This window comes from Aethalodelphis obliquidens, unplaced genomic scaffold (genome assembly GCF_003676395.1).
Source record: "Aethalodelphis obliquidens isolate GAN/ISIS:26980383/991018 unplaced genomic scaffold, ASM367639v1 scaffold48, whole genome shotgun sequence".
Taxonomy (NCBI): Eukaryota; Metazoa; Chordata; class Mammalia; order Artiodactyla; family Delphinidae; genus Aethalodelphis; species Aethalodelphis obliquidens.
Genome location: NW_020837992.1, coordinates 12092474 through 12106507, shown reverse-complemented (window position 1 = coordinate 12106507; position 14034 = coordinate 12092474). Strand labels below are relative to the sequence as shown.

Here is a 14034-nt window from a genome sequence, read left to right as displayed (position 1 = left end):
ATTTTCAAGTGTGAGATACAAAGGTGTAGTTATGGCAATGAGAGATTGTCTAGCCTACCACCTTTTTAAATTCAGAGTTAGTTCCTAACGCATTTGTCAAGCTTTTACATTCTTGTCACATTTCTAATATCTTAGGGCATAGTTTGTGAAGAAAACAACTTTTCTTGGAGGAAATGTGAACCTGTTTTAGGATTTAGCTTATTATTAGTATTGTTATTATTCTAATGCTTAATTGGGTAACATTGAATCACTTTTGTTCTTCCAGTTTTGAGATATCATTGACATGACAGCACTGTATAAGTTTAAGGTGTGCAGCATAATGATTTGACCTACATATATCATGAAGTGATCATCACAGTAAGTTTGGTGAACATCCATCATCTCAGATAAATAAAAATGAAGGAAAAAGAAGGAAATATTTTTTCCTTGTGATGAGAACACTTAGGATGTACTCTTTTAACAACTTTCAAGTAGAACATTCAGTAATGTTAGTTATATTAATCATGTTGCACATTACATTCCTAGTACTTATCTTATAACTGGAAGTCTATATCTTTTGATCACCTTCATCCAATCCACCTCACACACCCCACCTGTAACCACAAATCTGATCTCTTTTTTTTATGAGTTTGTTTACTTGTTTTTGAAGTATAATTAACCTATGACACTAGTTGGTTCCTGTTACCAACATAGTGAGCTGATATTTCTATACATTTCAAAATGATCACCGTGATAAGTGTAGTTACCATGTGTCACCATACAAAGATATTACCTTATTATTACATTGAATAAATTTTAATAATTTACAAAACACTTTCACTGACATGATTTCACCTTGATCTTCACAATAACTCAAGTGGAGGCAGAGTTGTTACATTTAATAGGTGAAGAAACAGACTGAGAGAGGTTGAGTAATTTGCTCAAGATCCCAGAGCCAATAAGAGTTGGAACCAGGGCTTGGACATTAACTTGGCTCCAGATGGGCTTTTTTATTCCTATTACATGTCTCTACTTTTTCTAGTAATATTTCTACATCTGATATTTAATATTCTTCCTTGTATGATCTCAAATGAATAGACTATATATATTCTTGTTTTCCACCTTCAAAATTCTTGACATATCTTTTGATATGGTAAATGTGCTATTAAAATATGATCAACACCTTAGGAAAAAGTCTGTGTGTTAACTCATCATATTGATAGTGTCAAGGTTGTTGATTCTTGTTTGATTTTCTCTTTCCTTTTCTCTTTCTTTTTCTTTCTCTTTCCTTCTTTCTCTTCCTTCCTTCCTTCTTTCTTTCTCTTTCTTTGTTTCTTTGTTTCTTTCTTTCTTTCTTTCTGTAGCTGCATGACTATGTTAAGCTTAACTCAGTTACTAGTAGATTTTGGCTGTAATATTCAGCAACACATATTTTGGCTTTATTTTCAAATTAGGTGTCATTTAAATCATGGTATTTACGTTTTATGAAAATTGAAAACTAATAAGGATGAAATATGGAACTGAGGTTGAGCAAAATGTATAGGAAACAATAAGATAGCCAAATACCTGTTTGTATCCAGAATCTGTTCTGCCTTTCCTTTTTTAAAGAAAATATTTTGAATATCATCTTTAGGGACTTTAAATGAAAAATTGATCCTTTAACTAAAGTGTATTGTCTTTTAACCGGGGAAAAGGGCAGAGATAAAAGAGTACCCAGCTTAGGACACTGCACTGCCCTTTATTGGAAGGAGCAGTGCTGCCAGCTATCTTTGCTCTGGTTCAGATGCTAGAGTCATTCAAGGAATCTGATGCTATTTTCCCCTTGTTTAAGTTTGTATTCCTACTGTTTCTTGAGGTCTTTCCGAGTCATGGAAGAGAAGGAGTTAGGCAGAAGGGATCTCAGAATATTGTCTTTGTATGTTAAAGAGCTATCATAATCACTGAGAGAAACATAAGTTTCACTGGGTGATGAGTATCACTGTATCAGTATTTCCTTGGAAAGAACTATTATGAGGCAAATCAGTGTGTAACCTGGAAGAGGACATCACCAGAAAAGGACCAACTAACGATTGCTTTGTCAGATGTATAGAAACAAAACAAAACAAACTTAATTACATTATCACTTAACGTGGCTAACTTTCTAGTGCTCATTTTTTACAGTTTGGGAGGATTCTATTTAGATTTTAAAAGAGTCAGCAACCTCTTTTCCTTATTTGGCAGTACGTTATTTTAGTTATGTTTCCTCCCTCACCCCTTTTTTTTACATTTATTTAGTTTTTTTGAAACATTTCAAGATATAAAGTGAATAGAATCTTTAGCAACACAATAAAGGCCTTTCCTAATCCTGGCTGAGAAGAGGTGGAACAACCTGTTCAATACTGAGCAGAGGAGTTAGCATTTCAGTATCTCTGTGTGCATTTCAGTATCTCTGTGAGAATTTATTTGTAGTAAAGTGGTCAATTTTAAAATTCTTTAAAACAAATTCGGTCATTCTACCCTTTTTGCTTAATTTAATTTGTGAACTGATGAAATTTCCCTCCTTATTGCATGATTTCCGTATTTTAGTTTTGGTCAACAAGGCCAGTCCCACAGAGAATTAGCTAGTTGTACGAGTTTTGTGTTTAGCCTCTGCTCCCTTTCCCTTTTGATGTTTGGCTTCTTTGCTTAGCTGATCTTGCCTTGTTCCCACTCCTACAGCACACACTGGCTGCTATTCTAGCAGTGCTGTATGCTGTATGTACCATTCCTCCAGCCTCCTGGCCATTCAACACTCCCTGTAGCTTCACCTCTTCCCTCATTATTTACTGCTTCCCTTTTGACAATAAGTATTCTGATAGATTAATCTATTCTAAAGAATTTGTAATTTATAGTGTCTTATTTCTCCAGATAATGTTGTGTTGTGATATTTCAAAATGCAACTGCCAGAGAAACTCCAAGAAACATCATGTAAGTAGGAAAAAATGTATTAGTGGCAGGAATCCTAGGCTTGGGTGCAGGCCAGTTTGAGAGGCAATTTGGAGGCCTTTTGCTAGCCTCAGATTCACATTTTCTAGGCGGCTCCCTACCTCATCTGAGGTGGAATTTTGATGCTCTGTTTCTGGTTTTTAACGCCACACTCAGTGAGACTATCATGTGAAATTATTACCAAAGGGGAATTTAGCCACTGCCTTTGCAAGCCAATAGACAGTTTATCAAAGGGTAAAGAGGACATTATTTCAGATCTGTCTTGGGTTTTTTTGTAGGGCAGAGTCTCTGCTGTTTTATTTTCTTTTTTTCTGCTGTTTTATTTAATCAACATAGGCTGTTTCCATACTCATAATTATGAATAGAGGATTTAAGTTTAATGTTTTAAATTCCATGTTTCTAAGATTAATATTAAAAAGATTGAAAAATGGCAAGCCTTTTCAGGATGTATAATCAAATAGGTAAATTATATACACCCTTGGAGAAATTTCAAAAATCAACCAGTTTTTAAAAATATAATTTTCAATTTCATATACCCACTTCTCTATTAACATATTGCATTCCCAGGGAGAGCATTTTTTTTAATTTTTAAATTTAATTTAATTAATTTTTTTATAGAGCAGGTTCTTATTAGTCATCAATTTTATACACATTAGTGTATACGTGTCAATCCCAATCGCCCAATTCATCACACCACCACTCCAACCCGGCTGCGGCTTTCCCCCCTTGGTGTCCAGACGTTTGTTCTCTACATCTGTGTCTCAATTTCTGCCCTGCAAACCGATTCATCTGTACCATTTTTCTAGGTTCCACATATATGCGTTAATATACGATATTTGTTTTTCTCTTTCTGGCTTACTTCACTCTGTATGACAGTCTCTAGATCCATCCACGTCTCAACTAATGACCCAATTTCTTTCCTTTTTATGACTGAGTAATACTCCATTGTATATATGTACCACATCTTCTTTATCCATTCGTCTGTCGATAGGCATTTAGGTTGCTTCCATGACCTGGCTATTGTAAATAGTGCTGCAATGAACAGTGGGGTGCATGTGTCTTTTTGAATTACGGTTTTCTCTGGGTATACGCCCAGTAGTGGGATTGCTGGATCATATGGTAATTCTATTTTTAGATTTTTAAGGAACCTCCATACTGTTCTCCATAGTGGCTGTATCAATTTACATTACCACCAACAGTGCAAGAGGGTACCCTTTTCTCCACACCGTCTCCAGCATTTGTTGTTTGTAGATTTTCTGATGATGCCCATTCTAACTGGTGTGAGGTGATACCTCATTGTAGTTTTGATTTGCATTTCTCTAATAATTAGTGATGTTGAGCAGCTTTTCATGTGCTTCTTGGCCATCTGTGTGTCTTCTTTGCAGAAGTGTCTATATAGGTCTTCTGCCCACTTTTGGATTGGGTTGTTTGTTTTTTTAATATTGAGCTGCATGAGCTGTTTATATATTTTGGAGATTAATCCTTTGTCTGTTGATTCATTTGCAAATATTTTCTCCCATTCTGAGGGTTGTCTTTTTGTCTTTTGTATGGATTCCTTTGCTGTGCAAAAGCTTTGAAGTTTCATTAGGTCCCATTTGTTTATTTTTGTTTTTATTTCCATTACTCTAGGAGGTGGATCACAAAAGATCTTGCTGTGATTTATGTCAAAGAGTGTTCTTCCTATGTTTTCCTCTAAGAGTTTTATAGTGTCCAGTCTTACATTGAGGCCTCTAATCCATTTTGAGTTTATTTTTGTGTATGGTGTTGGGAGTGTTCTAATTTCATTCTTTTACATGTAGCTGTCCAGTTTTCCCAGCATCACTTATTGAAGAGACTGTCTTTTCTCCATTGTATATCCTTGCCTCCTTTGTCATAGATTAGTTGACCATAGATGCGTGGGTTTATCTCTGGGCTTTCTATCTTGTTCCATTGATCTATGTTTCTGTTTTTGTGCCAGTACCATATTGTCTTGATTACTGTAACTTTGTAGTATGTCTGAAGTCAGGGAGTCTGATTCCTCCAGCTCCGTTTTTTTCCCCCAAGACTGCTTTGGCTATTCGGGGTCTTCTGTGTCTCCACACAAATTTTAAGAGTTTTTGTTCTAGGTCCGTAAAAAATGCCATTGGTAATTTGATAGGGATTGCATTGAATCTGTAGATTGCTTTGGGTAGTATTGTCATTTTCACAATATTGATTCTTCCAATCCAAGAACATGGTATATCTCTCCATCTGTTGGTATCATCTTTAATTTCTTTCATCAGTGTCTTATAGTTTTCTGCATACAGGTTTTTCTCTCCCTAGGTAGGTTTATTCCTAGGTATTTTATTCTTTTTGTTGCAATGGTAAATGAGAGTGTTTCCTTAATTTCTCTTTCAGATTTTTCATCATTAATGTATAGGAATGCCAGAGATTTCTGTGCATTAATTTTGTATTGTGCCACTTTACCAAATTCATTGATTAGCTCTAGTAGTTTCCTGGTGGCATCTTTAGGATTCTCTATGTATAGTATCATGTCATCTGCAAACAGTGACAGTTTTACCTCTTCTTTTCCAATTTGTTTTCCTTTTATTTCTTTTTCTTCTCTGATTGCCATGGCTAGGACTTCCAAAACTATGTTGAATAATAGTGGTAAGAGTGGATATCCTTGTCTAATTCCTGATCTTAGATGCAATGCTTTCAGTCTTTCACCATTGAGAATGATGTTTGCTGTGGGTTTGTCGTATATGGCCTTTATTAGGTTGAAGTAGGTTCCCTCTATGCCCACTTTCTGGAGAGTTTTTATCATAAATTCGTGTTGAATTTTATCAAAACTTTTTTCTGCATCTATTGAGATGATCATATGGTTTTTCTTCTTCATTTTGTTAATATGGTGTATCACATTGATTGATTTGCATATATTGAAGAATCCTTGCATCCCTAGGATAAATCCCACTTGATCATGGTGTATGAACCTTTTAATATGTTGTTGGATTCTGTTTGCTAGTATTTTGTTGAGGATTTTTGCATCTATATTCATCAGTGATATTTGTTTGTAATTTTCTTTTTTTGTAGTATCTTTGTCTGGTTTTGGTATCAGGGTGATGGTGGTCTTGTAGAATGAGTTTGGGAGTGTTCCTTCCTCTGCAATTTTTTGGAAGAGTTTGAGAAGGATGGGTGTTAGCTCTTCTCTAAATGTTTGATAGAATTCACCTGTGAAGCCATCTGGTCCTGGACTTCTGTTTCTTGGAAGATTTTTAATCACAGTTTCAATTTCATTACTTATGATTGGTCTGTTCATATTTTCTATTTGTTACTGGTTCAGTCTTGGAAGGTTATACCTTTCTAAGAAGTTGTCCTTTTCTTCCAGGTTGTCCCTTTTATTGGCATAGTGTTGCTTGTAGTAGTCTCTTAGGAAGCTTTGTATTTCTGCGGTATCTGTTGTAACTTCTCCTTTTTCATTTCTAATTTTATTGATTTGAGTCCTCTCCCTCTTTTACTTGATGAGTCTGGCTAATGGTTTTTCAATTTTGTTTATCTTCTCAAAGAACCAGCTTTTACTTTTATTAATCTTTACTATTGTTTCTTTGTTTCTATTTCCTTTATTTCTGTTCTGATCTTTATGATTTCTTTCCTTCTGCTAACTTTGGGTTTTGTTTGTTCTTCTTTCTCTAGTTCCTTTAGGTGTAAGGTTAGATTATTTATTTGAGATGTTTCTTGTTTCTTGAGGTAGGCTTGTATAGCTATAAACTTCCCTCTTAGAACTGCTTTTGCTGCATCCCATAGGTTTTGGACCGTCGTGTTTTCATTGTCATTTGTCTGTAGGTATTTTTTGATTTCCTCTTTGATTTCTTCAGTGATCTCTTGGTTATTTAGTAACATATTGTTTAGCCTCCATGTGTTTGTGTTTTTTACATTTTTTTCCCTGTAATTGATTTATAGTCTCATGGTGTTGTGGTCAGAAAAGATGCTGGGTATGATTTCAATTTTCTTAAATTTACTGAGGCTTGTTTTGTGACCCAAGATGTGATCTATCCTGGAGAATGATCCGTGCGCACTTGAGAAGAAAGTGTAATCTGCTGTTTTCGGTTGGAATGTCCTATAAATATCAATTAAATCTATCTGGTCTATTGTGTCATTTAAAGCTTCTGTTTCCTTATTTATTTTCATTTTGGATGATCTGTCCATTGGTGTAAGTGAGGTGTTAAATTCCCCCACTATTATTGTGTTTCTGTCGATTTCCTATTTTATAGCTGTTAGCAGTTGCCTTGTGTATTGAGGTGCTCCTATGTTGGGTGCATATATATTTGTAATTGTCATACCTTCTTCTTGGATTGATCACTTGACCATTATGTAATGTCCTTCCTTGTCTCTTGTAACATTCTTTATTTTAAAGTCTGTTTTATCTGATATGAGTATTGCTACTCCTGCTTTCTTCTGATTTCCATTTGCATGGAATATCTTTTTCCATCCCCTCACTTTCAGTCTGTATGTGTCCCTAGGTCTGAAGTGGGTCTCTTGTAGACAGCATATATATGGGTCTTTTTTTGGTATCCATTCAGCAAGCCTGTGTCTTGTGGTTGGAGCATTTAATCCATTCACGTTTAAGGTAATTATCGATATGTATGTTCCTATGACCATTTTCTTAATTGTTTTGAGTTTGTTTTTGTAGGTCTTCTTCTTCTCTTGTGTTTTCCACTTTGAGAAATTCCTTTAGCATTTGCTGTAGAGCTGGTTTGGTGGTGCTGAATTGTCTTAGCTTTTGTTTGTCTGTAAAGTTTTTGATTTCCCCATCGAATCTGAATGAGATCCTTGCTGGGTAGAGTAATCTTGGTTGTAGTTTCTTCCCTTTCATCACTTTAAGTATATCATGCCACTCCCTTCTGGCTTGTAGAATTTCTTCTGAGAAATCTGCTGTTAACCTTATGGGAGTTCCCTTGTATGTTATTTGTCGTTTTTCCTTTGCTGCTTTCAATAACTTTTCTTTGTCTTTAATTTTTGCCAATTTGATTACTATGTGTCTCATCGTGTGTCTCCTTGGGTTTATCCTGTATGGGACTCTCTCTGCTTCCTGGACTTGGGTGGCTATTTCTTTTCCCATGTTAGGGAAGTTTTCAACTATAATCTCTTCAAATATTTTCTCTGGTCCTTTCTCTCTCTCTTCTCCTTCTGGTACCCCTATAATGCAAATGTTGTTGTGTTTAATTTTGTCCCAGAGGTCCCTTAAGTCGTCTTCATTTCTTTTCGTTCTTTTTTTTTTTTTTTACAAATTTCTATTTATTTTCAATAATGAAATCAACACAACAAAGAGGGATTAATCCTCTAATTTTTAAATCTAACACTATTCTTAGCACAAAACTATCCTCAATAAATAAAAACACATTACTAGTAACTAAGTGAGACTTTTCCCATGACTCTCTAAATTTTTGTGTTTTAAACAAAACTGGCTGGTAGATAAAGAAATACATGCTAGAGACTTAACTGACACAGACTTGAAGAAAAGAACAGCCAACAAACAGGCTCCCCAAATATAAGTTGGCAAAAGGAATATGGGGTTTTCAAAGCAGCCCAGAAATCAGAGTTCACTGGGGTATGCAAGGGTTTGGGACAGTCCATGTTCAAAGGCCTTGTAATTAAATCTTTCCACATTCCTAGATTCTTGATTTGGAATCTATCATAATCTAGAGAAGCTTCTGCCAAAGGATAGGAGGCTCTTTATTTATGCTTTCTGAAAAGACCCATCTAATTTTCCGCCTTTGACTTTGTCACTAGCTCCTCTTACCAATACAGCAGGGATTCCATTCCAGAAAGTGGTTATTACTATGTAAACCAACCTCTCTGTTTTTGATTTTCCTTTTACAAACACATTGATACTGCCAGGAACAGCTCTAAATATATCCAATTTCTTTTATTTTCATCCTCCAACTTTGCTTGGTTACAAAATCTAGGACTCACAGAGCAACAATAGCATTTGGTCAAAAGATGAGTGTCAGTTCCAATGTAAAAATCTCTGAAGTTCAATAGTCACAAAAAATTTTTTTAATGCCTTATCTGCCAAAGCTTTTTTTTCATTATCTTGCCAATTATTTCTTTCGGAATTCAATCCTCCGAGCTGCATTCTGAGCACCAAATTTTTTGACCAGTGCATCTCGGGTACCCTCATCATCTTTTTGCAAATCTAAGTCATCCTGTCGGGACCAAATGCGATACCCATCAGCCCTCTGACCAGACTCTAAAAAGGAGGAAGTAGCCTCCAGCTCACCACTATTTTTTAGGAAGGCCTGTGTAACTGTCGACAGATCCAAGTTAAACTTTTCCATTAACTGCCGGATGATCTTAATGGCAGCTCCCACCTCTGGTGCGGAAACTTTTTCTTCTTCTTCTTCTTCCTCATCAGGCTGTGTTTCTGAGTCTTCCTCAGGTGTGGGTGGATCATCATAACACATTGTTATATGTATTTCAAAATCAGGGCTCTCATCCACCACAATCTCCTCAAACTCCCGGGTGGCTTCTACAAGCATCTTTTTGACTGCTTCTTCATTCTCCTTGATCTCTTCCTTTTCAAATTCTTCTTCAGGCAAGTCTGGAGTTCTCTTATTCTGTGGTTCCCCGCTATCAGCATCCTCGGCGTCTTGCTCAGTTTTCCGCTTGAGTTTCTGGGAGGAGGGGCTCACTGGGGTCCAACAGGACCCGCAGGCGCTTGAGATAGCGGTCCTTCATGGACTGCCACGAGTGCTGGGTGAGCGAGCTCTTCATCGCTTTCCACAAGGCATTGCCGGTGACGGAGCTGGGCGAGCAGGCATGTTCCTTCACAAAGGTCAAGATGGCCACGTCCGTGAAGACGATCCGCCCTGTGTGCGGCTGCAGCTCGGGCTCCGTGGCGGCGGCGTCCCCAGCCTGAGCCCCGGGCTTCGTCTCTGGGGCCTGGTCGGCCCCGGAAATGAAGTCACCCGAGGCCTTGGCCGCCGCCTCCCCGGGCTGAGCCAGCAGCACGGCCCCGGGCTCCTGCACGCGACACAAGGTGCCGCCGCCGTGCAGGATGAGCGTCGAGAGCCGGCGCTTCGCCGGGCTGGGACGCACGTAGAAGGACATGGAGCTGCCACTCTCCCTCACGAACAGAGTCGAGGAATGGGTTGGCCCATTGGGGTCTTTGCCCAAATCCATCGCCTCAGCCATAGCTCACGCCGAGCACCAGAAGAAGCTGCCGTCTTGCCAGCGCACGGCATACAGACCCTCGTTCATTTTTTAAAATTCTGTTCCTCAGCAGTGCATTCTACCATTCTGTCTTGTAGGTCACTTATCCATTCTTCTGCCTCAGTTTTTCTGCTATTGATTCCTTCTGGTGTAGTTTTCATTTCAGTCATTGTATTGTTCATCTCTGTTTGTTTGTTCTTTAATTCTTCTGGTCTTTGTTAAACATTTCTTGCATCTTCTCGATCTTTGCCTCCATTCTTTTTCCGAGGTCCTGGATCATCTTCACTATCATTATTCTGAATTCTTTTTTCTGGAAGGTTGCCTACCTCCACTTCATTTAGTTGTTTTTCTGGGGTTTTATCTTGTTTCTTCATCTGGTACATAACCCTCTGCCTTTTCATCTTGTCTATCTTTCTGTGAATGTGGTTTTTGTTCCACAGGCTGCAGGATTGTGAGAGAGCATTTCTGATGTTTCCTACTACTGAATTGAAAATGCGTATGAAACTTGTAAATGCACAGTACTGTAAATACCTGCACTGATTGAATAGTCTCCCACTTTGTTTCTCCTGTGAAACAAGTTAACTACATGTGAAAACTGCATTGGCTTTTTGAGGTCACAGGTAAAAGTGGGTTTGAAAGTGGTCAGTGAACAGTTGTGGGGTAGCTACTCTCAGCTCCTCTGCGTTGAGCTTCATAGTCTCAGCTAGCAGTCCACCCTACTTGCAGTTCACAATATCTGTCACTTGGGGGCAGCATAATCACACACGTACAGGCCTGATGTCTGGTTTAACAAGGAAGAACTGATTGCAGAGCAAACCACAGAGCCCACGAACATGAAAATCAGGTCAAGTTTTTTTTCATACACACTGCTCAACTGATTGAAACACAAGGTGAGCGTATTGGAAAGAACAGTTATTTTTCTATAATTGAAAATCCTTATCCAAAGAATATGTGATTTGCATTAGAAAATTATTTGTAATTATGAATTTTAAATTAGGGTTTAAGGGGTGGGGGGCAGGGTGGAAGAGTGAATGATGTCTTTCCTATCTGTGCATGGAACCATACATAGTAGTTAAGCCATTTGGCACTAATGTCAGACTTCTTTGTCTTAATCTACCATGATATTTTGGGCAAGTTATTTAACATGTTTATGCCTTAATTTCCTCAAATACAACATAGGGGGAATTATAGTATGCATTCATAGGTTTGTTAAGGATGAAATGACCAATTTTAATACACATATACAGTACATATAAGTGCACTGTAAATGTTAATTTGGATTATATTCATGAGGTAAATGCTGACCTTTTCAAGTTAAAAGACCTCAACTGAGTATCAGCACACAAGAAAGCATTTGAGTGAGATGCTTACACTGTACTTTATGGTCGTTGGTCATAATGATCCTGGAAAAAATACGTTTGAAGAAGCTATTTAAGAGGAGAGCAAAAATATTAACGAAAAGAAATTTAAGTTTAAGTGTAAATTAGGGGAGAGGTCTCACGTGTGCTTATGTGGAAGAGAAATTTCCCTTCTTCACAAAGTCTTGAACCAGTACCTTTTAGTCAGTAACAGAGTAGTGGCTCCTTCCTACTTAGGAACTCACCTGTTACTAATGAAAGCAATATTGCAGTAAATAAGACCTGAAAAAACCTTAACAAAAAGACAATTCAAATTGAGGAAACAGTCTTTTTGAGTTCCGAATCCAAATTCAGTCAGCACTTACCAAGAACTTAAGAGAACTTAAACGAGCTTAAACTTTCTGGAGATAGAAGACCTGCACCCATGAAGGTGAAGCTATACAAGTACCAGAGTGAATGAGGTTGGAATTTAGAGGAAAAAGAAAGTTGAGCTAGAATGATTAAGTGGTAAAGAACTGGAAGTGGGATTTTAATGTGGCCTTAAATATTGTTTGGGATTTGGAAAGGAGAAGGAGGAAGAAGAAAACTTAGGTGGGTGTTATGGACTGAATTGTATCCCCCTCAAATTCATATGTTAAACTCCTAACCCCCAAAACCTCAGAATGTGACTACATTTGGAGATAGGGATTTTAATGAGATAATGTTAAAATGAGGTCATTAGGGTGGGGCCTACTTCAATATGACTGCTATCCTTATAAGAAGAGGAAATTCTAGCCTCCAGAATTATGAGAAAATACATTTCTGTTGTTTAACTCACCCATTTCGTGGTCCTTTGTTGTGGTAGTGCTAGCAAGCTAACACTGGGGGAAATTATGAACCAAGTGTGGAAGCAGAAATATGTGTTTCCTTGGAGGAGGACTAATAAGAAAATAGTGGTTTGGTATTGGGAAATGTTGAGTTGGCTTGTTGGAGAAGCAAGCTGATATGATACTGTCCTGAAAGAGGTGGGACTTAAACCAGCAGGATCTGGTCAGAGGTTTGAAACAGAGGTGGACTATGGATGCCCTGTCTTTGAAAGCTGAATCCGGCAGTGGTGTGAGGGCTTCCATCAGACACAGACTGAAAGCAGAAGCCACGTATGTGGTGAAAGACAACCAGCATTTGCAAATGAAGGAGTCGGGTTATATGTAAGTTATAATTTAAAGTAAGAATGGGCAGTACTTGATGGCAAAGAAAGGAACACCTGAATGCACTAAAGTGGTTTTGAGCCAAGTTGACGAATGTGGTAGTGGTACCGTTGATAATGCAAATGTGCTGAAACCGGACCCTGTCTCGTAGGAGGTAATGAGACAGGCTGGAGTTCAAGGCTACGAATGTCATGTGTTGATGCTGGAACTAAAAGAATGGGTGAAATCTATGGGAGAGCATTTAAAAGGGCAGAGGATTAAACAGGAGGGTGAAAGGACTTTTAAGAACAAGGATGTCTACTATTTAATTTTAGAATTAGTGCTAAAGACAGAAGGGAAAGAGAACATTCACAGAAGGTGATAATCAAGTAAGACTGAATACTCACTGAAAACATAAGCTCAGAGCCAGGGGTAACCAGGAGAAAAGTGAATCTTCAATTCCCCTCCCCATCTAAGAATCCCCGAGGACAGCTGTAGGTGGCACCCTCCAACATATGGGGATTGTAGTTCAAGTCAAATTGCACTTAAATCTTGAAAGACAGACTGCTCACTCTTGGATAACACTCAGGTGTCAGCACCACAGAGCACCGGCTCTCTGAATTTGTTCTGTCTTTTGTTAGAATAGACATTTCATGTATCAAAATGAGTTCGAAGAGAAGAAGGGAAGAATAGGGCAGCTGTCTTTAAGTATCTGAAGGAATTTTCTGTGGAAGACTGATTGGACTTGGTTTGGGTTGCTTCAGAAGGAGAGCAGCATGGCAGTAACAGGAAAGCAGGTTTCAGTTCAGTATGAAAACTGAAATCTTCTAGCTGGCCTCTGCTAGTGACTCTACCACCATCCCCTTCAGTCTTAGGCAAAATTGAGATCTTTTCATCCTGGCCTTTCCTTTCTTAGAAATGTACAACCAAGTAACCTGGCTATCTAGCTAGCTTAAAAAAAAAAAGGGTAAGTCAATTGAGAATAATTATTGTAAGTCTTACTATCACCTTGCATAACGATTTATATCCTTGACAAACTTCCATGTGCACTTAGAGGTTCTATGGTTGTACATGACCAACACATTAAAGGACTTTCAAGAATCAGGGGGAAAAAAAGATGGCAGTGACTTATTAAAATACCTTTCTTTTTCAAGAAAATCACATGTTTCATAAGAGTAGTGCTAATGAATTCTATTTAACTGTTGACTTTAATTCAGAACTTTTTTTTTCATGTCTCCCATTCCTTCCACTACTGGCCCATGGGGGTGTGAATTCCTGGTATTTGAAATAACAAACCAAATCTTCAAACTTTAAATTGGAGGAGAATTACATGATTGATCAGAGGCCAAAAAGCATAGCCTTTTTGTTTGTTTTTATTCTTATTTGAATCACCAAAC

General features: G+C 37.8%; 1 pseudogene; it reads right to left on the bottom strand.

The window, feature by feature from the left end:
* Window positions 1-8699: 8699 nt before the first annotated feature.
* LOC113607365 (telomeric repeat-binding factor 2-interacting protein 1 pseudogene) lies at window positions 8700-10095 on the bottom strand (annotated as a pseudogene).
* Window positions 10096-14034: the final 3939 nt, after the last annotated feature.